This window comes from Balaenoptera ricei, chromosome 17 (assembly GCF_028023285.1).
Source record: "Balaenoptera ricei isolate mBalRic1 chromosome 17, mBalRic1.hap2, whole genome shotgun sequence".
Taxonomy (NCBI): domain Eukaryota; kingdom Metazoa; phylum Chordata; class Mammalia; order Artiodactyla; family Balaenopteridae; genus Balaenoptera; species Balaenoptera ricei.
In genome coordinates, this window is record NC_082655.1 from 70,069,106 (window position 1) to 70,092,701 (window position 23,596).

Genomic DNA, 23,596 nt, shown 5'->3' on the forward strand with positions numbered 1-23,596 from the left:
GAAAGAAATATTGTTAGAACCTTTCTGTTTTTTAAAGTCTTGCCTATCTAAATTAGTCAAAAGATTACAGCATTTCACTGCCATATTATCAGAGCCACTTTTCAATTTGCCTAAACCTTCTTTTGATGATAGTCTGTTGTTAGTAAAAATACAATTTAATGTAACATTTTTATGTTCCTGTGAAACACTGTCACACCATAAATTATTTTCCTGAAAATCAAATAACTTAAATTTGAGACAGAGCCTAGCACAGGTATCTAGTCATTCAAATATTCACCAAGTGCCTTTACTGTACCAGGCCTGGTTTTACTCTCTGGAGATATTCTGAACAAGGTAGACCTGGCCACTGTCCTCACAGAACTTCCAGAGGAGGCTAAGTTAACAAGAACCTAAGTATACTGCTGTGAAGGGAGAAATAAAGTGTGCTGGGGAACTCTCAGGAGGAACACTTACCCCAGAGAGGAGTTACCCCGGTAGGCTTCCTGAAGCAAGTGACCTGACGTTAAGCTGAAATTTGAAAGATAGGAGGACTAGCCAGAAAAAGCGTTAAGAGAAGCTATTATTTTTATAAGCAAAGAGTACAGCGATATGTGGAAGGCCTGAGGCAGAGAGCAAGAACCTAGAACCTTCAAGAACTGAGATTCATTTAGATCTAAGAGTGTCGAGTAGTACGTGGGGAATGACAAGAGATGACTTTATTCAGTAAGATGAGCACAGATTCTGCAGGGGCCTTTTGGACTTTATCCTAACAGGAATAGGGAGTTAAAAGAGTTTTAAACAACAGAAATGTACTAGACTGATATTTCTAAGAGCACTCTGTTAAGAAAGCTGTGGTCGAGGGCTGGATGAGATCAGATGAGATGCTTTGTGGAAATAAAGACTGAGAAGAGGGCCCAAGACATGGCAAACATCAAATTTAAAATGGTCAGAGGAAGAGGAGACCACAAGAGGTGACTTCACATGTGGCCCAGAGGTCAAGGAAAACAAAGTCTAAAAGTTTTTGATTAGATTTAGCAAAGAGGTGGTCTTTGGTAAGATGAGGAAGCCAGTTAACATTAGTATCCAAATACTTTCTCAGATAGTTGATGATATAGTAGCATTTTTGGTCTCATTTTATATCCCTTTAAATAAAAGCAGGCATCCCAATTTCAGATGGCTCAACCTCACCTCCATTTTTAGGCCCTTTTAAAAAAAAATCATGACTGCCTCCAGTGAGCAACTAAAAGTTGTGTTTACTGCCATAGCCTTCAGTGACACCAGCTCATACCGAGCCATTCAATTAGGAACAATAACAAACTCGTTGAGGTTTCTCTGACAGACATGATTGAAGGATTGAAGTTTTGACCTGAAGGAGTGAGTCATTGAAGTTACCATGAAAACATACTGGCAGTTTTCATTCCAAGACTTGACTGTTATCCACATTTAATTTGACATTGGTGATCTAATCAATTAAGATATCTTGGTGTGATAGAAAAATGCCTATGCTAACAACAGGGAATTGCCAGAAAAAGAAAACTTGTCAGTCCTAACTTCACTGGACTCAGTATTTCGGTTATGATGCCTTGGTTGCAAGTAATGACAAAAACAAACAAACAAAAACAATTGCTTAAACAAAGAGAATTTGTTGGTTCACCTAACTTAAGAGTCCAAACTCTTATTTGGCTTAGGCATAGTTGGATTAGGCTTCCAGTAATGGTTCTCACAGCTCTGCCCTCCACATGTTGACCTAAACCTCAAGCGGGATTCCTCCACATTGGCTGCACACCACACCATCCAGTCACGGGGAAAGAGCTGCTTATGGTTTTCAAAGGAAGGTTCTGACTTCACTCTGATTGGTCTAACTTGGGTCATGAGCCCACTCCTGGGATTATATATATATATAGTGACTGGTTTAGACCAATTAAGGGTAACTCCTGGAGCTGGGAGTGGGGTCAGTAACACCCAAAATTCATGACTACTACACACTAAGGCTAAAGGCATACTACAGAGCAACCAACAACGTCCCCTCTGCTTAACAGTCCAGCCCACGCAAAAACAGCCCCAAAGAGTATTTGCATTCTATTGTAAATGCAGTTACTTTATTAAAAGCAAGAACCTTTATAAATATTTTTAAAGTATATCTTTAAGTTTTAATGTATTGTCATGATCACCTTTGGTATAAGTGCTCCAATTCATAATACTGAGATTTTAGGAAATCAAGGGTCAATTTGCAGCCATCATCATTCAGAAACTAACTCATGAATTGGCATTGCTTTTTCCTGCAAAGTGTTATCTTACAGCCTTGAGCTATTCAGGAGCTGAAAAGGCCATTTTCTAAGTGAAGTCTGGTTTTTGTTCAGCTTCAAATTTTTTTAGAGATAATTTCTCAAGCTCTATGGTGATAATATACAGGAAATGTCAATCATCATCAAAAACGTAATCCCAATGTCCAAGTAATAAAACTGGAGCCAGAAGCACAGGCTGGAGCAGAGATGGAGAGAGAAGTCAGTGGATATGGGTTCGGGATTGGGACCAGATAAGGGTACAGCAAGATCCCAGAATCAAGGGTGTTCCAACTTTTCCAGATTGTTTTAATATCTCAAGGTCCCAGTTCCAAACAATTCAACATTAACTTCTATATATATTGTTGAGAATTTATGCATTTAGTATCATTTTTAGGTTATACTGTCCAGTTATGTAAGTATGTCATTCACACATTTTATTTATTGATTAACAATAAGACACCACGCAAGTTGTTATTTTGAAATCAGTAGTACTGCCAAGAACAAAGAGCCAACAGGGGCAGAGAAACCATTTGTGCTCCATTGTTTCTGAATTTGGAAAATCAGCTCTGAGACCAAACATCACGTGCTCCATTTGAGGGATCAAGTCTGAAGATTGTTGTCACAAATTAGTATGACTACCTGGTATTCAGGATTTTGAAAAATCACTGCATTGCATAATAGAATAATAAACTGCCCTATAGTGCAGCCACTTGAAAATAAACACAGAAGAGCAGGAACATAAGTAACTTTACAATGAATCAGAGGAACTGTTTGGGAGTTGGAATGCTACATACTGCCGAGGTTCAGAGTTTCCAAAAACTGTTCTGTGAGTGATGAGGTACAGATGCATAAGTCATGCATGCAGAGAAGAGTTCTTTTATATTGCTAAGTCTGCATTGTATCCACATGTAGCTGACTGAAATGAACTGAACACAGACTGTTGAGTTTCCAAGGTTTCTTTCTAAATTTCTGGATTGTTTTAACTATAAACTCCAAAGATACATACATGGGTGAGCAATGTGTTTTTTTGTTTTTTGAAGATATAAAAATATACTACACGGAATGATGGCTCTTGGTTTTGCTCATCCATATGATATAAAATAAGTAAAAGTTGATTATGTTCAAATTACGATGGGGTAATTATTTCATTCACTGTTTAATAATTGATGTGTCTATGTCACTGCATTTGAAAATTAAAAATCTAATTTTGTGTTCTCTCATTCTGGTCAATTTTCAATACAAGTTTTAGCAGCAAATAAATTTACCTTCGTAGGGCCAAGTGCTAGTTTAAGGACTGCAAGTAATTTGTTCTGAGGTAATCAGTCTGTAAGTTTCTAAAAATTTCTAAACCTTTTATCCAAATAGTACTGGAAGAAATACCATTTATCTTTATAAGTAAAAAGTTGTGATCTACTTATGTTAGAAAATTAGTTACACGAAACTCAGGTCAACTGTAACCAGATTGGCATATTTAAACTTTTGATCTCAGAAATCAGAATATTACAAAAATAAAATAAGGAACTCTGTCATTTCAGGTCAAATTTGGAAGGAAACAGCTAAAATCATAGCTTGATAACTAACACCAATGATTAATTGCTTTTTCAACATGTGGATTATCTTGGTGCCAAAAATTATGGAACAATTGCCTAACAAATTGTAGAGTCCCTGATGTCAGTACTCATATTTTCTTTGGATTATACTAAGCAATTATGCTAAACTTTCTAATGACTGAGTAAAATGGTATTGTGCCTTGGGGCACATTTTGATGAACTACAGTTGTACTTTTCATAACCTAAGAGGCATATGCATAAAGAAATATATTGTCAAGAACAGAGCTTTGTGACCTTTATGTTAAGTTATAGAGGGTTATAAATATCTATCATATAACTATTAATTTGCTTACCATTACAAAGCATAACAAACTACTTACCTTCCTGAAAATTTAGTTTCTATAAGCTCATCTGCAAATAAATATTTTATTTAAATGATTCATTTTTGTTCCTAGAATTTTCGACTTTATACTCCATGCTCAATTTATTATTTGAATAAACTTCAATTTACTCTTTGCATTATTGATGACACTAAATAAGCCCTTTAAAACGTGTATGGGGTTTCCCTGGTGGCGCAGTGGTTAAGAGTCTGCCTGCCAATGCAGGGGACACGGGTTCGAGCCCTGGTCTGGGAGGATCCCACATGCCGCGGAGCAACTAGGCCCGTGAGCCACAATTACTGAGCCTGCGTGTCTGGAGCCTGTGCTCCGCAACAAGAGAGGCCGCGATAGTGAGAGGCCCGCGCACCGCGATGAAGAGTGGCCCCCGCTTGCCGCAACTAGAGAAAGCCCTCGCACAGAAACGAAGACCCAACACAGCCATAACTAAAGAAATAAATAAAAATTAAACTTAAAAAAAAAAAAAAAAGTGTATGTATTTAGCTTTAATCTTTTACTTCAACTCATATGTAATCCTTCTATCATTCCTTGCATGTGTTTCTAGTATACTTGAAGATTAAGATTAAGATTAAGATTATTAAGATTCTGGGCTTAAATAAAGTAACAAAAATTAGACTAAATAAAAAACTAATTTATGATCTTATGTACGAGGGCATACCGTGTTGAATAATTACAGTCATCTGAAAAGTTCTATACCTTCAGAGAAGTTAACTTGATATGCCACTGATGTGAGAATTATACACAAATACCACTTTCTAGGGGAGATTATTTTTAAACTTTCTAACTGGTCTTAATATTCAAGGTAAAACACTACATTACTTAAAACTAAGGAACTGTGGCCTATTGTAATGGTAATTTATTTAGGCAGACATTAACATAATGGACTTCTAGTTATCCCAAGATCTAAAAATAGTTTATTAACAAGTGCTTTACCCTACTGTGGAAAACAGTATGGAGATTTCTCAAAAAGCTAAAAACAGAACTACCAGGACTTCCCCAGTGGTCCAGTGGTAAAGAGTCTGCCTCCCAATACAGGGGACACGGGTTCGATCCCTGGTCGAGGAGCTAGGATCCCACATGCTGCGGGGCAACTAAGCCCGCACACCACAACTTCTGAGCTTGCGCGCCTCAAAGAGAGAGCCCGCATGCTGCAAACTACAGGGCCCACATGCCCTGGAGCCCTCACGCCACAACTACAGAGAGAAAACCCACATGCCACAACAAAGAGCCCGCATGCCTCAACAAAGACCTCACGTGCCACAACTAAGACCCAACACAGCCAAAAAAAATAATAAAAATAAATATTTTTTTAAAAAGATATAACTGAAATGTATTTTTTTTTTTTAAAAAAACAGGGCTTCCCTGGTGGCACATTGGTTAAGAATCTGCCTGCCAATGCAGGGGACATGGGTTTGAGCTCTGGTCTGGGAAGACCCCACATGCCGCGGAGCAACTAAACCTGTGCACCACAACTACTGAGCCTGCGCTCTAGAGCCCGCGAGCCACAACTACTGAGCCCACGAGCCACAACTACTGAAGCCCACGCACCTAGAGCCCGTGCTCCGCAACAAGAGAAGCCACCGCAATGAGAAGCCCATGCACAGCAACGAAGACCCAACGCAACCAAAAATAAATAAATAAATTTTTAAAAAATAAAAAATAAACAGAACTACTATATAACCCAGCAATTCCACTCCTGTGTACATATCTGAAAAAAACAAAAACACTAACTGCACCCCAATGTTCATAGTGGCATTATTTACAATTGCCAATATGTAATTGGCAATACAATATGGAAGTGACCTACGTATCAATCAACAGGTGAATGGATAAAGAAGATGTGGTGTGTGTATGTGTACATTTAGATATATACATACATAAACACACAATGAAATTAAAACCAATGAAATTAAAACAATTAAAACCAATGAAATTTTGCCATTTGCAACAACATGGATGGACTTGGAGGGTGTTATGCTAAGAGAAATAAGTCAGATAGAGAAAGACAAATACTGTGTGATATCACTTGTATGTGGAATCTAAAAAATACAACAGACTAGTGAATAAAACAAAAAGCAGACTCACAGATATAGAGAACAAACTAGTGGTTACCAGTGGGGAGAGGGAAGGGGGAAGGGGTAATGAAGGATAGGGGATTAAGAGGTACAAACTATTATGTATAAAATAAGCTACATGATATATTATACAACACAGGGAATATAGCTAATATTTTATAATAACTGTAAATGGAATATAACCTTTAAAAATTGTTATATTGTATACCTGTAACTTATATAATACTGTACATCAACTGTAACTCAATTTAAAAAGTGTTTTACCTATTTCAGTAAAGAGCAAAACTGAAACAAAAGCTCTATTAAATTTGAGATTTGGGAGCACAAGTAGAAATTATATTTTCTAATATAATATTTTCTGGTGGCTCCCACTACCAGATTTCTAAGAACATCTTTGATAATACTATATTCATCACATTAATATCACACTAGAAGAACATTACATTAATAAAAGAAGAGAACATTACATTTCAACCAAGACTTTGAATTTCAACTTATAATAATAAGTGGCCACTGTTCTTTCCTTCAAACTCTAAATATAATATAGTTTTTCTCACTAACAAAAGAAAAAATTGCCTTCTGCCTTATGCCCTAAATGCTGCTATAAACCAAAATCCAAATTTATCACTGTGGCCTAAAGGCTGATCTATTTCCTGCTTTCCTCTCCTTCTGTTCTCCCCGTCCACACTGCTCCAGCCACAGTGTCCTGGGGCCCTTATGCTCATGCAGCTCTTTCCCAGCTCCGAGCCCTCACACTGGCTGCTTCCCAGGCCTGGAACACTTCCTCACAGGCTCTCAAAGGCCTGGCTCTTTAAGCTGCTCATTCTTCAAGTCTCAGCTCAAATTCTGCTTCCAGAGAGGCCTAGCCTGTCTCTCTCATCTAAAGAAAATATCTCTCTCCTTCCCTCCTTCTTCCTCACTTCTATACCCCAGTTATACAGTCATTTTATCCTATTTATTTCCTTCACAGAATGTACCACAACCTGAAATCATCTTGACCATTGAATTGTTTACTTTTTCACTATCTGTCTCCTCTTCCTGGATGGTAAGTGCCACAGGGATGGGGACTTGATCAGAATACCTTCAGCATCATCAGCACCTTGAACAATGGCACGTGGTAAGCAGTTGGTAAATATCTGTTCAATGAAGAAATAAATGCAATGGACATTTCAATTTGCTTTTAAGAAACATTAACAATATGTGTTTTTAGGATAACAAAATTAAATGTTTATGCCTTTTTATGGGAAGCTGACTTGTTTCACCCTAAGATTACGATAAAATGAAAATCTTTTCCCAAACTTCTTAACAGATTTAAAACAAGAGTGAAAAAAGTTTTTTTTTTAATTTTTCAATCAAGGATCACAACCGCAGAAATATGCAAATGGCTATACACAGTAGTAAAAAAAACACCAGCCATTTTCAAAAACAAGCATGAAAGAATGGAACTCTTTTCAAACAAGCTAACCAAAAAAGCAGACAGGAGCCAAGAAAATAAAGCAGTTAAATACAAATATACAAGATGTTTTCACTGATTTTAACAAATTGTTTTGAAAAACACAAGACTGTAGTGTATTACATAGCTGAGTTTCACTCTTAGCTTCAATCCATCACCAACTAATTAAACTTTTGCTGAACTTATTATTGGCCTGATAAACTTAAGCAGTGTCTTGGATCTCTATTAGAAGACAGAGGTTCCCCACCCTTGTTTCAAAAGACAATTTTTTTTTAAATCCCTAAAACATAAGTAATGATCTGTTCCTGAAACCGAATCTAAACTTTTTCCAAAATTATAAGTCCCTTTCTTGCAAATGCTTCCGGAAAGACTCAAACTAAAGTGTTAGGCTCTACTGACAATAGATTTTTCAGGAATCTTCATTCCTGAATAAAACATAATAAAACTTACTTCAATTAGAATATCTGTGGCAATGTTTACAAAAATACTTTTCAGAAAACAATTTTACTCTAAAATATATTTAGGCATAAATGTTACTTTCAGGTAATTAAACTGATTTTCAGCCTAGATCCTTTAATTTACAGTCACATCTAATAGAACTTTAAAAATACAACTTGAGAAAATTTTGTGTACTAAAATAGAACTTTTAAAAAATTAATAGAACTTGTCCAAGTCCTTTCATGTCCATTCTTAGGTACTGATGGGAACATGGAGAGAACGCTGGATTTGACAGTCGCTTCTGAGATTAAGTGGACTTGATGTGACCCAACGTGGGGGCACTAGTATACGAGAGAGTACTCAGGCTCTACTCTGAGTAGCAGGGTGGACTGTGGGCAAGACAGGAACTAGAGGAGGCAGATCACATTTGTGCAAGATAGAAACGAGTTCAGTTCTTGACAGGTGCAGGGTTTTTTGCCTCTAGGACATTCATACTCAGGTGGAATGAATGTCCAGCAGCTGGTTGCATGCATAGGTCTGGAACTCATGAGAAATACCTTGGATTGTTTTATACAGAACCTATATAATCATCATTTACATTTATAGAATACGTTATGTAATAAATGACATAAATTGTTTAAGTAATCATTTAATTACTAAGTTAAGTTTTAAAGAAATTATTTATTATTGGTGCCCATATTGTGTACATCAAGCCATTAAAAATCCATGAAGCTCTCAATTTAACGATCATGACCAGGTTACAGAAATCAAGAGTAATCAAGCCTTGGATGGAAACTGCCTCATTCATGAACAAAAAGGCTTCCTTTGTAGACTCTACAACTTACAGCTTCTATAAATGGATACTTATTTTAAAATCTTTTGTTCCAGCTAAGCTACAACCTCCTATCATCACTTTCATTTCTCTCCTCTGAGCTTCCCCTCAGAAGGTCCTATGAAAATGGGAATCATGTCCCAAATTTCTAAGTAAAATTTCCCTCCTTAAAAAAATTTTCCATTGTCCCCTGTATTAGTTAGTTATTATTGCATTAAAAATTACCCCAAAACTTAGTGGCTTCAAATAACACACATTTATTATTTCACAGATTTTATGGGTCAGGAATTTGAGTTCTCTGCTTTAGGGTCCCTCATGAGGCTGTAATAAAGGTGTGGAATAGGTCTCATCTGAAAGCTCAACTGGGGAAGGACTGACTTCCAAGCTTAAACAGTAGTTGTTGACATTTAGTTTCTCATTGGACTGAGAGTCTCAGTTCCTTACTAGCTGTTGGCTAGAGACCATCCTCAGTTCCTTGCCACATGGAGCTCTACTAAGTGACAGCTTGCTCTATCAAAGAGTGCATGCCAAAAAATGCAATAGAGAGAGTTTGCTAGCAAGACAGAATCTTTTGTAATCAAATCGCAGAAATGGTATCTCATCAACTTTGCCTTATTCTATTGCTTAGAACAAGTCACTATGTCTATTCCACACTGAAGGGGAGGGGTTCACACAAGGGCATGCATCCCAGGAGGTGAAATCATTGACACCATGTTGGAAGTCTGCCTACCATACTTACTAATATTTACCAGTCTACAAGGTCAAAATAAAAAGAGGAGCTAACTCCAATAAATGATCATATTTCTGTATGGAGTTATGTGATGATATACACATCTGGGCCCTTTAATTTGTTGGTTTTTCAATGAAAGAAATCATTAAAGTGTTTTCTGTGTAGTATGTACTCTAGAAGGTCAGGAAACATACTAATTGACAAAGATACATAGAACAATATTCTAAATAAAAAATGTGTTTCTGTCTAAAGTTACTTGGAAACTCTATTGGCGGCTTCAGAAAAAGTGCTCTTTAGCATATTCTTCCAAGAGTGTCTTTTAAAATTATTCTCAAGACCTCACATTTTTTTTTTAACAAATACAATTTTCTCAACATCTGTCAAAGTGTAAATCTTAGAGTATTATATGCTGAACTTACAGATGTGGCACTGAAGACAAGTATTTCTTGCAGTCTGCCAGATTTCTGCCATATTAGAAAATACACAGATGACTGTTTAACACTGTGTGTCACTAGACAGGAATTATATTTCACATCTTAATGAGAAAATACTGTCTCAAACTTGTTGCATTAAAAAATTAATTAGCGATTCAACCGTTTTAAAGTATTTTAAAAACTAGCTGTCACAAAGAGATTTTCAATTCTACAAAGAGCAGAATCCGAAATGAACTTTCAGAATACAATGTTATCATTCTTAAAAACCTGATTACTAAAAAAGAAGGAAAAATAAAGTCATAATCCCACCACCAAAAAATAGCCACTATTAAATATTCTGGGATATAGATACAGGTACAGATCTACAGCTCTACATCTAAACCTATACATGTATAGACATAGACATATATCCTTTCAGACATTTAAATATGTATATAATTTTACCACAAATGAGATCATACTCCTCTTTACAATGACATATGAAACTGTTATAAAACAAAGATTAACAGAGCAACTGGTTTTCAATGAGGCATTGCTAAACATGTTTCCAGTAAAGTAATGCTAGCAGCAAGTTAAATGAGGGCTACACAGAGCAACAGGATGGCCCTGCATATAGTGCTGGATCTATTGTTCCCAAATGAATGACCTTTAAAATAGATAAGAAGGGCACCTGATTTGTGCTGTTGTGTTTTAGCCATATTGTTCTGATCATTCTTTTACTTTGTCATATCCTTCTGTAGCTGTTTATTCTGTTAGGTACTCTCCTCCTTATATTCTTTCCCTAGTATCTGAATCTAATTTATTGGTTTCTAAATCACTGAATTATTATTTGTTCTTCTCAGAACAAATCTCACCTCTGATAAATCTCTCTCTGATATCTTAACTAGCTTTGCTTCCCTCTTCCATCCAAACTAGTTGGCATAGTTATTAACTTACTATTTCTCTTTTCCCCACTTTCTTCCTCACCACCATTTATGACCCCATGGTTTCAATGATTAGTTCTATTCTGGAAACTATTAAACCTATCTCACCTCAAGTTTAACATGTGTAAATGAAAATTCATCCACTTCCCCCCAAATTACTTGCCTCCCTCTCCAATTTCTTCAGTATTGTTCCTTTATTCTACTTAACACCCAGGAATTATCTTCAACTTCTCCCTCCCTTTATCCTATCCAATCTCTCTTTATTAAATCATGCTTCAAGATGCCTCCTAAATTTGTTCATTCCTTGTCTTCATTTCTTTCATTTGTTCATTTCTTTGCCTTCACCCTAATACAGGCCAACGTTGCTTCACAACTAGACATTAGCAACAGTGTCCTGAATGAGGTTAGGATATCTGTCCCCATGCCCCTGTCCCTCTTTCTAGGCTACTCTTACTGCAACAATCAGTGAGATATAAGGAAGGGGGACCTGTGCTTGAAATTAGGAGCTCAAGGGTAAATTCTCTCTCTGCTACCTCAGGTGTCACCTTCAGCATATTTCTTTTCTCTTTCTAGGCCTGAGAATTTCCTTATCTGCAAAATGGCACGTTGGACTGTCCACGTGGGCTCTAAGCCTCCTTGTAATTCTAAAAATCTCCTACTCTGACACTTCTTTGTTCAAGGAACCACAATGATTTTCCAGAGTGCCCCCACCCTAAAGATCAGAGCTATTACGGTTTTCCGGGTTTGTACTGTCCCTTAGTTCAGATTGCTCACTTTACCATACCCCTAATGAGCCCCAGCCTTTCCACTTGTTCTACTATTGTTCTCCTTCATTTGTAAATTATATATTTTCTAAATGTTTGGGAGTGACTGCTAATGTACACAGCACTTTGCCAGGTCCTGGGAATAGCAAGGTAAAAGACATAATCCTTACCCTCAAAGAATTTACCATCTTATTGGAGATACGGGTAACAAACAGACAGTAGTGTGTTAAGTGCTATGCTAAAGAAGTTACCATATCCCAGTTGTTTGGGGGGCAGAAAAAAGCATCACTTAACATGACTGAGTACCTAGGAAGGCTTCAGAAAAAATGCGCCAATTCCAAGCTGAGTCCTTGAATCTTAAAAGGGAAAACAAATATTAAGGAGGAAAGGTGTGTCCTATTGCTACCCTGAGCAGCAGGAGAGAGAGGGTAAAATTTTTTTAGAACAGGGCTTACTGGGCCAAGTGCCAGATTGTAAATACTGAAGAGGGAAAGAGGCAAGCAGTGAGGCTGGTCATTATAACCGGACTGGAATGCCACCCTAAGGAGTTTGGATTTTATCAGAGGAAAGGTGAAGTATGCGCTGTACTTTGATTCAGACAATTCGTTTCCTGCCCTATTATTGGGAAAACGTGGTAACTGGCACTAAAACGTTCAAGGCTGATGGCAAGGATAATCCAGTAGGGGGAAATGGTGACCTGCCAAAAATTGTTCTGGCTACTGGTTGGTCTACGAAAACGCTAATGTGACCGATGCCTTAACGGCCTCATCCCAGTAACCGACCTCTACTCGTACCCTGCCTAGTGGCTCCCATCAACCCCCGGCCACCAAGACACAGAGGGCTGGGCCCGGGCTAGGACACAGAGAAGAGCGCTTCCGGAGACCTCGCGAGATTTCCCGTGAGCCGCGGCCTACCAGGCGCGTCTGTCCGGTCGCCCAGCAACCGCACCACGGCTGCTGATGAGGCCTGGCACCCGCGAAATTTACCAAACCTGAGTTACTGACCCGGCTCATCCCGCGAACGGTGAGATGCCCTCAAGGGAGAAGTGTGGGAACCGAGGAAACCCTAGAGCCATGTTTCTCAAACTTACCTGCCAGTAAGACTTTCCTGGGGCACTTGTTAAAATGCAGATTACTAAGCCTTATCTCCTGACATCAAGAATTTCCAGAAAAAGTCTGAAAGTCTGTATTTTAAACAAAGGGCTAGAATCAGGCAAGGCTGAGAAACAGCTCTAGGGGAGGGAGACACGGGTGGAGTGGTAGCCAAGAAGCTGAGGAAGCGGGATTTGTGGGCTTGAAAAGGGGAAAGCCTCACAGCCGGCGATTTAGAGCATCTGTAAGCCACTGGGTTTGGGGCTACCTAAGGGAAATATACAAACTGAATTCGGAAACGTCCCCCGCATCTAGCCTGTAGGAGCCCCAAATGATGAAAGCCAAGGGGTCTACTAAAATGGATTTCCAAAGCACTTGTATAGCAGCTCTAAGCTGTCCCCACTGGCGATCTGGAGAGCTAGAGACATCCTAGCAAATGGAGCCCTGAGAGTACAGAGATACGTAGTAGGGAAAAATTATGGAAAAGCAGTTTCTCAAACTTTAGAAAATAATGAACCTCTTTTAAAAGAAAATCAAGGACATCTCACAAGTGTTGACATAATTATTTTTATTATATTATTCTAAAGTGTGTCCAAATCCAAACTAGTTTAAACTCCTGAAGCTTATAATGTCTCTGAAACAAACTATAGTACCAATAAAGTTTACTATTCTATTAACGACATGAATGGTGGTGTTTTGATGAAACCAAATCCTCTCTTGTGGATTTGATTTCTATAATGCACATTCTTTTGAGTTAACAGTCTCTATCATTGTGTGTTATGGGTTCAATTCTCTCCCTTTCCATATTCAAACCCCTGGAAAGTTTGCCTATAGCTTGTTGATGAGGTCCATTGGCCTTCCCCTGGTTTAATAAATACTTCACTTATATATTACATTAGCCTCTTTCCTTTTCTAGTTGTCTGAGAGAAATTTACTTCTATACAAACACCAATTTGTGCACTGGAACCTAGAGACAAAGTCCATTTATAGCATTGTCATTCATGAGGATTCAGATGATCCAAAATTTCTGTTTTAGCCCAGGTTAGAAAACAGAGCCTGAAGGAAAAACTCATGTGATAACACTTTTTGGGAGGCTGTAATCTCAGGGAAGGAAGAGAGAGGGAAAAAAGGAATGAGACAGAGATGGAAGGAGAGCAAATATAAGAGAATGTGTAACGCAGAAGTCTACAGCATGTTTTCAGAGGGACCTTTTGAAATGGCTGTGTCTCTTAAAAGTCTATGGGGGAAAGAAGGGAGAATAAATCATTCATGGTTCCTGTCTCCCATTAGTAAAAGTTACTCCCAAAGGGCATTGCTTCCTTCATAGTATAGGCTTGCTTCTGCATGGCCACCTGTACAGCAGTCTCCTGCCTCAGCTGTAAGGGAGAAACCCTGGGATGTATAACCTTTTTACGATGTGCATTTTTACCACAGTTATCATGTAAAAAATATATTTGAAATTTCTAGAAAAGTATCTAAAATTTTAAAATATGGGCCAAAGAAATCATATTTTTAAAATACTTTACATAGTTTAAAAATATTGCATTTTGACACATTAGCTACAGAGAATGTAATTCCTAAAAGATGACATTTGCAATATAAACAAAAATATATGATCCCTAAAAATGACTCTAAACAAAACCCTTATGCATGGCCTTAATTAGGAGAAAATTATAAAACTACTGAAAGTCATTAAAGAAGCACTCCTAAAAAGGAGAGACATACCATAGTGATGGAAATGATAACTCAGTATTAGAGAGATGTTAGTACTTCACAAATTATTTATAAATTCAATGCAATTCCTAACAAAATTCTGACAGGATTTTTCATGGAACATGACAAGTTGATTTTAAAATGTATACGAAAGAGTCAGGGAGGAGAGGATTCTGGGAATATGGCAGAATAGGGAGCATCTGTCTCCCCACCTAAACAACAGCTGCACTGGCAGAACCTGTCTGCTGTTAACTATTTTAGAATGCTGGAGTCTGCTGAACGCTTACAACTTCCAGGGGAAGGCTTAGACAATAGACTGCATAAGCTGTGGTTCATGTTGGTCAGTTTCAGATCTTACCTCTGCAATAGCTGCCCATCCCCCACACCCAACCCTGTGGCAGGAAGCTGTGCAGGGGTTTCTGGAGCATCTTGCACACAGCTTACTGGAGCCAAGTGGGAAAAAGCACTATCCACCAAATATTGAGGCTCTGCCCGCTAATCACTGATTGCTGCTTCTGATCACAGAGATGCAGACAAAGAGGTTGTACCTCTCCCCACTGTTGCAAGCCCCACTCCCTCTGGTTGAAGTGACTTCCAGAAGGATTTAAAGGGCTACTGCCCATTAGGTCCCCCCTCTTCCTTTATTTTTCTCTTTTTCCCCTTTTGGGAACCAGACATTAAACACTAGGGCATTCAAAAGCAGCTCCACATAAAGGGAAAAATAGAAAGTGACCTATACATGCCAAAAGAAAGGTTCAGACTTCGAAAAGACCTGAGAAGACCTTAAGTTTATACCTCAGGCTGATCCCCAGCACAGAGATAGCCTGTAACAATAAAAAACAAAAACAAAAACAAAAACCAAAAACAGCAAACTCTGGGGAAGGAGGAGAATCTGATTTTCAGAGCTACCACATTATTAGATTAAAATGTCCAGTCTTTCACAACAACAACAACAACAAAAACCAAGGCATACAAAGAAATGGGAAAGTATGGTCTACTCAAAAATACATAATCAGGGACTTCCCTGGTGGTCCAGTGGGTAAGACTCCATGTTCCCAACGTGGGGGGCCCAGGTTCAGTCTCTGGTGGGGGAACTAGATCCCGCATGCATGCTGCAACTAAGCATTTGTATGTTGCAACTAAAGGATCCCACATGCCACAACAAAGATTCCGCATGCCACAACTAAGACCCAGCGCAGCCTAAATATTTTTTTTTAAGTTTATTAAAAAAAAAAACTACATAATCATAAATTGTCCCTGAAAAAGACCCAGTGGCAGATATACTAGACAAAGACTTTAAAACAACTGTCTTAAAGATGCTCAAAAATCTAAAGCAGTAGAGAAAGTCAAGAAAATAATGTATGAACAAAATGGAAATATCAATAAACAGATACAAATATTAAAGAGAAATTCTGGAGCTGAAAAGTACTGAAGAAAAATGAACAGAGCCTAAGGAACCTGTGAGACAGCATCAAGCAGACAAACATATGCACTGTGGGAGTTCCAGAAAGGAGGGAGGGGGGAGGGGAGGAGGGAGAGAGAGAGAGAGAGAATAGGGCAGAGAGAATATTTGAAGAAATAATGGCTGAAAACTTCCCTAACTTGATGAAAAACATAACTCTAAACATGCAAGAAGCTCAATGAACTCCAAGTAAAATGTACTCAAAGAGACCCACACTGAGACACATTACAATCAAACTTTCAAAAGACAAAGAATCTTGAAAGCAGCAAGAAATAACTCATCACATACAAGGAATCCTTAATAAGATTATCAGCACATTATTCATCACAAACTTTCAGGTCAGAAGACAGTGAGCCAATATATTCAAAGTGCTAAAGAAAAAAACCTGCCAACAAAGAATCCAATATCGACAAAACTGTCCTCCAAAAGTGAGGCAAAAATAAAGACATTGCCAGAGAAACAAAAGCTGAGGGAGTTCATTACACTAGACCTGCCCTGCAATAATGCTCAAGGGAGTCCAGCAAGGTAAAATGAAAGAACACTAGATAGTAATTTGAAGCCACATGAAAAAATAAAGATCTCAATAAATGTAAAAACAAGGGGAATTACAAAAGCTAGTATTTTTGTAAAAATGGTTGGTAATTCCACTTTTTGTTTTTCTATGTGATTTAAGAGACTAATACATTTAAAAAACAATGAGTCTAAAATCTAGTATTATTGTAACTTTAGTTTGTAACTCCACATTTTATTACATAATTTAAGTGACTAATGCATTTAAAAGAATTGTTAGTTTATGTTTTTGGGTACACAATGTATAAAGATGTAATTTTGTGAGATCAACAACCAAAAAGGTGGGGACAGAGCTATAAAGACACAAAGTTTTATGTATTATTTAGGTTAAACTGGCATAAATCAAATTAGAGTGATATAACTTTAGGATGGTAAAAGTAACCACATGTAAATGTAACCCCATGGTAACCACACAGAAAATAGCTCTGGAATATACAGAAAAGGAAATGAGAAAAGAATTTAGTTCCACTGCAAAAAATCAACTCAACAAAGATAAGACAGGAAGACAGAAAACGAGGAGCAAAAACAGTATAAGGCATATAGAAAATAAGTAACAAGATGAGAGAGAGAAACATTTACGCACCTAATGAAAAACAATCAAAACACAATATATGAAGCAAAAACTGACAACTGAAGAAAGAAATTATTACAGTTCTACAGTAATAATTGTAGACTTCAATATTCTACTCTCAATAATGGATAAAACAACCAAACAAAAGTAAGGAAATAGAGGTCTTAAACAACATAATAAAGAAACTAGGTCTAACAGATATATACAGGACATTCTACCCAACAACAACAGCAAGCATATTCTTCTGAAATGCACATGAGACATTTTCCAGGATAAACCATACCTTAGGCCACAAATTAAATTTCAATAGATTTTAAAAGATAGATATCATACAAAGTATCTTCTCCAACCACAATGGGATAAAGTTAAAGACCAGTAACAAAAAGAAAATTGGAAAATTAACAATAAGCAATGCACTTATGGATCAAAAAAGAAATCACAAGAGAAATTAGAAAATTCTGAGAGATGAATGAAAATGACAACACAACATACCAAAACTTATGGGACACAAGAAAAGCAATGCTAAGAGGGAAATTTATAGCTATAAATGCTGACAGAAAAAACAAGAAAGATCTCAAATCAACAAGCTAACTTTACAACTTAAGGAACTAGAAAAATAACTAAGCCAAGGCTAGCAGAAAGAAGAAAATAATAAAGATTAGAGCATAGATAAATGAAATACAGAATATAATAGAGAGAAAACCAATGAAACCAAAACCTGGTTCTTTGAAAAGATCAACAAAATTGACAAAGTTTTAGCCAGATGGACTAAGAAAAAAAGAAGACGCAAATAACTAAAATGAGAAATGAAAGCGGGGATGTTACTACCAATTCTACAGAAATGAAAAGGATTATGAGAGTACTATGAACAATTGTATGCCAAAAATTGGATAACCTAGATGAAATGGAAAAATTCCTAGAAACACAAAGCCTACAAACACTAAATCATGAAGAAATAAAAAACCTGGGGCTTCCCTGGTGCAGCAGTGGTTGGGAGTCCACCTGCCAGTGCAGGGGACACAGGTTCGAGCCCTGGTCTGGGAAGATCCCACATGCCGCGGAGCAGCTAAGCCCGTGTGCCATGGCTGCTGAGCCTGTGCTCTAGAGCCCGCAAGCCACGACTACTGAGCCCATGTGCCACAACTACTGAGGCCCACGTGCCTGGAGTCCATGTTCCGCAACAAGAGAAGCCACCACAATGAGAGGCTCGTGCACCGCAATGAAGAGTGGCCCCTGCTCTCTGCAACTACAGAAAGCCCACACAGAGCAATGAAAACCCAACGTAGCCAAAAATATAAATAAATAAATAAATTTATTTAAAAAAAGAAATAAAAACTCTGAATAGACTTATAACTAGGAAGGAAATTGAATCAGTAATCAAAAACCTCCCACCAAAGAAAAGCCTTGGCTCTGATGGCTTCACTGGTGAATTCTATGAAACATTTTAAGAAAAACACCAATCCTTCTCCAACTTTTCCAAACTTTGACGAGAAACGAACACATTCATATTCATTCTGTGAGACCAGCATTACTGTGATACCAAAGTCAGACAAAGACACTACAACAAAAGAAAACTACAGACCAATATCCCTTATGAACACTGATGCTAAAATCCTCAACAAAACACTACCAAACCAAATTCAGCAGCATATTAAAAAGATTATAGGGCTTCCCTGGTGGCGCAGTGGTTGAGAATCTGCCTGCTAATGCAGGGGACATGGGTTCGAGCCCTGGTCTGGGAAGATCCCACATGCCGCAGAGCAACTGGGCCCGTGAGCCACAACTACTGAGCCTGCGCGTCTGGAGCCTGTGCCCCGCAACGGGAGGGGCCGCGATAGTGAAAGGCCTGCGCACAGCGATGAAGAGTGGCCCCCACTTGCCGCAACTAGAGAAAGCCCTTGCACGAAACGAAGACCCAACACAGCCATAAATAAATAAATAAAGTAGCTATTAAAAAAAAAAAAAGATTATACACCATGAATAAGTGAGATTTATTCCTAGAATACAAGGATGGTCAACATGTAAAAACTGATGAACATAACATACTACATTAACAGAATGAAAGGAAAAAAACACATAATGCAGAAAAAACATTTAACAAAATTCAACAACCCGGATTTTCACAATAAAAACACTCAACTACCTAGTAATAGAAGGAAACTACCTCAACATAATAAAAGTCATATATGAAAAACCCAAAGTGAACATCAGACTTAATGGTGAAAGACTGAAAGCATTTCCTCTAAGGCAAGAATGCTCACTTTCACCACTTCTATTCAACATCACACTGGAAGTTCTAGCCAGAAATATTTGGCAGGAAAAAGAAATAAAAGGCATCTGAAATGGAAAGGAAGAAGTAAAATTATCTCTGTTTGCAGATGATATGATCTTATATGTAGAAACTCTAAAGATTACATACACACACACAAAAATGTTAGAACCAATAAGTGAATCCAGCAAAGTATCAGGATACAAAGTCAACAAATATCAGTTGCGTGTCTATATACAAACAATGAACAACCTGAAAAGGACATTTTTTAAAAATTCCATTTACAGTAGCACCAAAAAGAATGAAACACCTAGGAACTAACCAAAGAGGTGAAAGATTTATTCACTGAAAACTACAAAACACTGTTGAAAAAATTTAAAGAAGACATAAGTGAAAACATATCCCCTCTTCAGGGACTGGAAGACTTAATATTGTTTAACATGTCAATAATACCCAAAGTGATCTACAGATTCAATGCAAGCCTTATCTAAATCCCAATGATGGGTTTGGTTTTTTTGTTTTGTTTTTTTGCAGAAATAGAAAAATGTATCCTTAAATTCATAAGGAATCTCAAGAGATCCAAATATCCAAAACAATTCTGAAAAAGAAGAACAAAGCTAGACGACTTGTACTTCCTGATTACTACAAAGCTATAGTCATCAAAACAGCACGGTACTGGCATAAAGACAGACATATAAACCAATGGAATAAAACAGAAAGCGTAGAAGTAAACCTCACATATACAGTCAAATGATTTTTGACATGGGTGTCAAGACCATTCAATGGGGAAAGGACAGTCTTTTCAACAAATGAGGCTGGGAAAGCTGGATATCCACAGGCGAAGAATGAACTTGGACCCTTATTTAACACCATATACAAAGATTAACTCAAAATGGATCAAAGGCCCTAATGTAAGGCCTAAAACTGTAAAACTCTTACAAGAAAACACAGAGCAAAAGCTTCACAATACTGGATTTGGCAATGATTTCTTACAAATGACATCACTGACACAGACAGCAAAATTAAAAATAGGCAAATTGGGCTTCCCAGGTGGCGCAGTGGTTGAGAATCTGCCTGCCAATGCAGGGGACGTGGGTTCGAGCCCTGGTCTGGGAGGATCCCACATGCCGCAGAGAGGCTGGGCCCGTGAGCCACAACTGCTGAGCCTGCGCATCTGGAGCCTCTGCTCCGCAGCCAGAGAGGCCGCGATAGTGAGAGGCCCGCGCACCGCGATGAGGAGTGGCCCCCACTTGCCGCAACTGGAGAGGGCCCTTGCACAGCAACGAAGACCCAACACAGCAAAAATAAATAAATAAATAAATAAATAAATAAATAAATAAATAAATAAATAAATAAAATTTTTTAAAAAATAGGCAAATTATAGTTCACGAAAATTTTTAAAATTTGTGCTATCAACAGAGTAAAAAGACAATACAGAGAATGGGAAAAATATTTGCAAGTCATACATCTGATAAGGGATTGATATCTAGAATATATAGAGAACTCTTAAACCTCAAGTGGGCAAAGAACTTGAAAACATTTGCAAATCATACACCTGATAGGGGTCTACAACTCAACAAGAAAACAACCTGATTAAAAAATGGGCAAAGGGCTTGAATACACATTTCTCCAAAGAAGATATACAAATGGCCAATAAGCACATGAAAAGATGCTCAACATCACTAATCATTAGGGAAATGCATATCAAAACCACAATGAGATACCACATCATGCCCATTAGGATGGCTACTATCAAAAATACAGATAATAACAAATGTTAGTGAGGATGTGGAGTTATTGGAACTCTTGTGCACTGTTGGTTGGAATGTAAAATGGTAAAGCCGCTGTGGAAAACAATATAGCAGTTACTCAGAAAATGAGCAGTAGAATTACCATAAGATCCAGCAATTCTGCTTCTTTATATATACCAAAAAGAATTGAAAACACAGTCTCGAAGAGATATTTGTACACCATGTTCACAGCAGCATTATTCACAATAGCTAAAACATGGAAGCAACCCAAATGTCCATAGATGGGTGAATGGTAAGCAAAATCTAGTAAATACATACAATGGAATATTATTCAATCATAAAAAGGAAGGAAATTCTGACTTATACTACAATAAGGATGAACCTTGAGCACATTATGCTAAGTGAAATAAACTTAGTCACAAAAATAAAATATTATTCTACTTATATGAGGTTCTTAGAGTCATCAAAATCATAGAGACAAAATAGAATGGTGGTTACCTGGGCCAGGGGGGAGGGGGGAGAATGGAGAATTATTATTTAACAGGGATAGAATTTCAGTTTTGCAAGGTGAAAAGAGTACTGGAGATAGATTGTGGCAATGGTTGTATAATATTATAAATGTATTTAGTAAAACTGAACTGTACACTTATAAAATGGTTAAGATGGTGAATTTTATATTTTACCACAATAAAAAAATTGGAAAATAAAAAAGAGTTAAGAACCAAGACTAACCAAGGTGGAGCGATATTATTAAGCTGTACTAATTTAGACAGGGTTGACCTGGGGATAGATACATAAATGAATAGACGAGAAATGAACCATGTATATATGCTGGGATAATTGGTTCTCCATAAGAAAAAAATAAAATTAAGTCTCTATCTCACTTCTTATACATTAATCAATTCTAGATTAAGACCAAAATGTGCAAAGCAAAACTTTAATATATTTAGAAGAAAATATAGGTCTTTCTCCTAAAATTAGGATAGGGAAGGAGTTACTTAATAAGCTACAAAAAGCATAAAACATGAGCAAAAAATTTCTTGATACATTTTACTACATTAAAAAAATACAGCTTCCATTTTTTATAAGATGCCATTAAAAACAAACTGAAAAATCAAGGAGAAAAGACAAGCTACAGCCTGGAAATAGATATTTGCTACTATATAATCAATAAAATATTAGTATCTGATAGAAATACACATGTATCTAAAAATTATTTATAGAAACAGAACCCAAAAGGAAAAATAGGCAAAATATAAGAAACTACAATTAACAGAAAAGGAATTCCACATGGTCAATAACAGGAAAAGACTCTCATCTAATGGCAAATCCAAATCCATTTTTGTTTCATTTTTATAAATAAAAATCTCTAAGAAAAGAAAAACAATGAGATATATCACACCCATCAGATTGGCAAAAAGTTAAAAACTGCAAATATCAAGGTTGACAGTGGTGTAAACCACATTGTAGAGCAATAGAAACTCTCTTAACTGCCAGTAGTAAAATTCTTTGGAGAACAATTTGGCAATATACAGTAAGGTTGAAAATGTCAGGAACAGCCATCCTTAGTTTTAAACCTTAAAGAAGGTCTTGCACATGTGCTAAAGATGTTGTATATACAAGAGCCATAAAAGCAACACTGCAAAAGCAAAAAATTAAAACACCAAAAAATCTATCATCAGAAGAAATACATTTCCTACAATAGGATTTTATACAACAGTGCATATTTCCTAGAGCTAATACACATCAACTCCGATGATTCTCACAACCAAAATATTTTTAAAAAATAAGGTTGGAATCAAAATAATACCATTTATGACTGTAAAAATGTAAAAAACAGTACCATATATTGTTTAGATACACACATAGCTGTAGCAAAAGTATAAAGACATGAATAGGGAGGTCTAAATTTAGAATAAACCCTAAATTTGAGAATGGAGCGAGAGAAAGATATAGAGGGGTTCAAACGTATTTGTAATGTTTTATATTTTCAGCTGACCTATGGATTCATGGGTGTGGTGTTATTCTTTATCATGAAATATTTTTAAGGTAAGATTAAGAAAAGTTACTTATACTTAACTAGAAACTTTGTTCAGAATATTATTTTGTCATGTTTGAAATTTCATCTGTAAACAATAAGCTTACATTTTTGTTATAAAAATAATGAATTTATGGAAATTTCAAAAATCTATGAAGATTTCATAATTTTATTCTGTAGATTATATCTTGCATTCTGAAGAGCCTAAGGATACATTCTATATCTTCAAATACTTTATTGTGGGCATTTTATATAATATAGCCTGGGTAA

At 37.0% G+C, this 23,596-nt stretch overlaps 1 protein-coding gene across 1 annotated transcript in view; it reads right to left on the bottom strand.

Moving 5' to 3' along the window:
- The window catches only part of CSPP1 (centrosome and spindle pole associated protein 1), a 225,941-nt gene that overhangs the window by 136,599 nt on the left and 65,746 nt on the right, over positions 1-23,596 (bottom strand). The gene's annotated exons all lie outside the window — the stretch shown is intronic.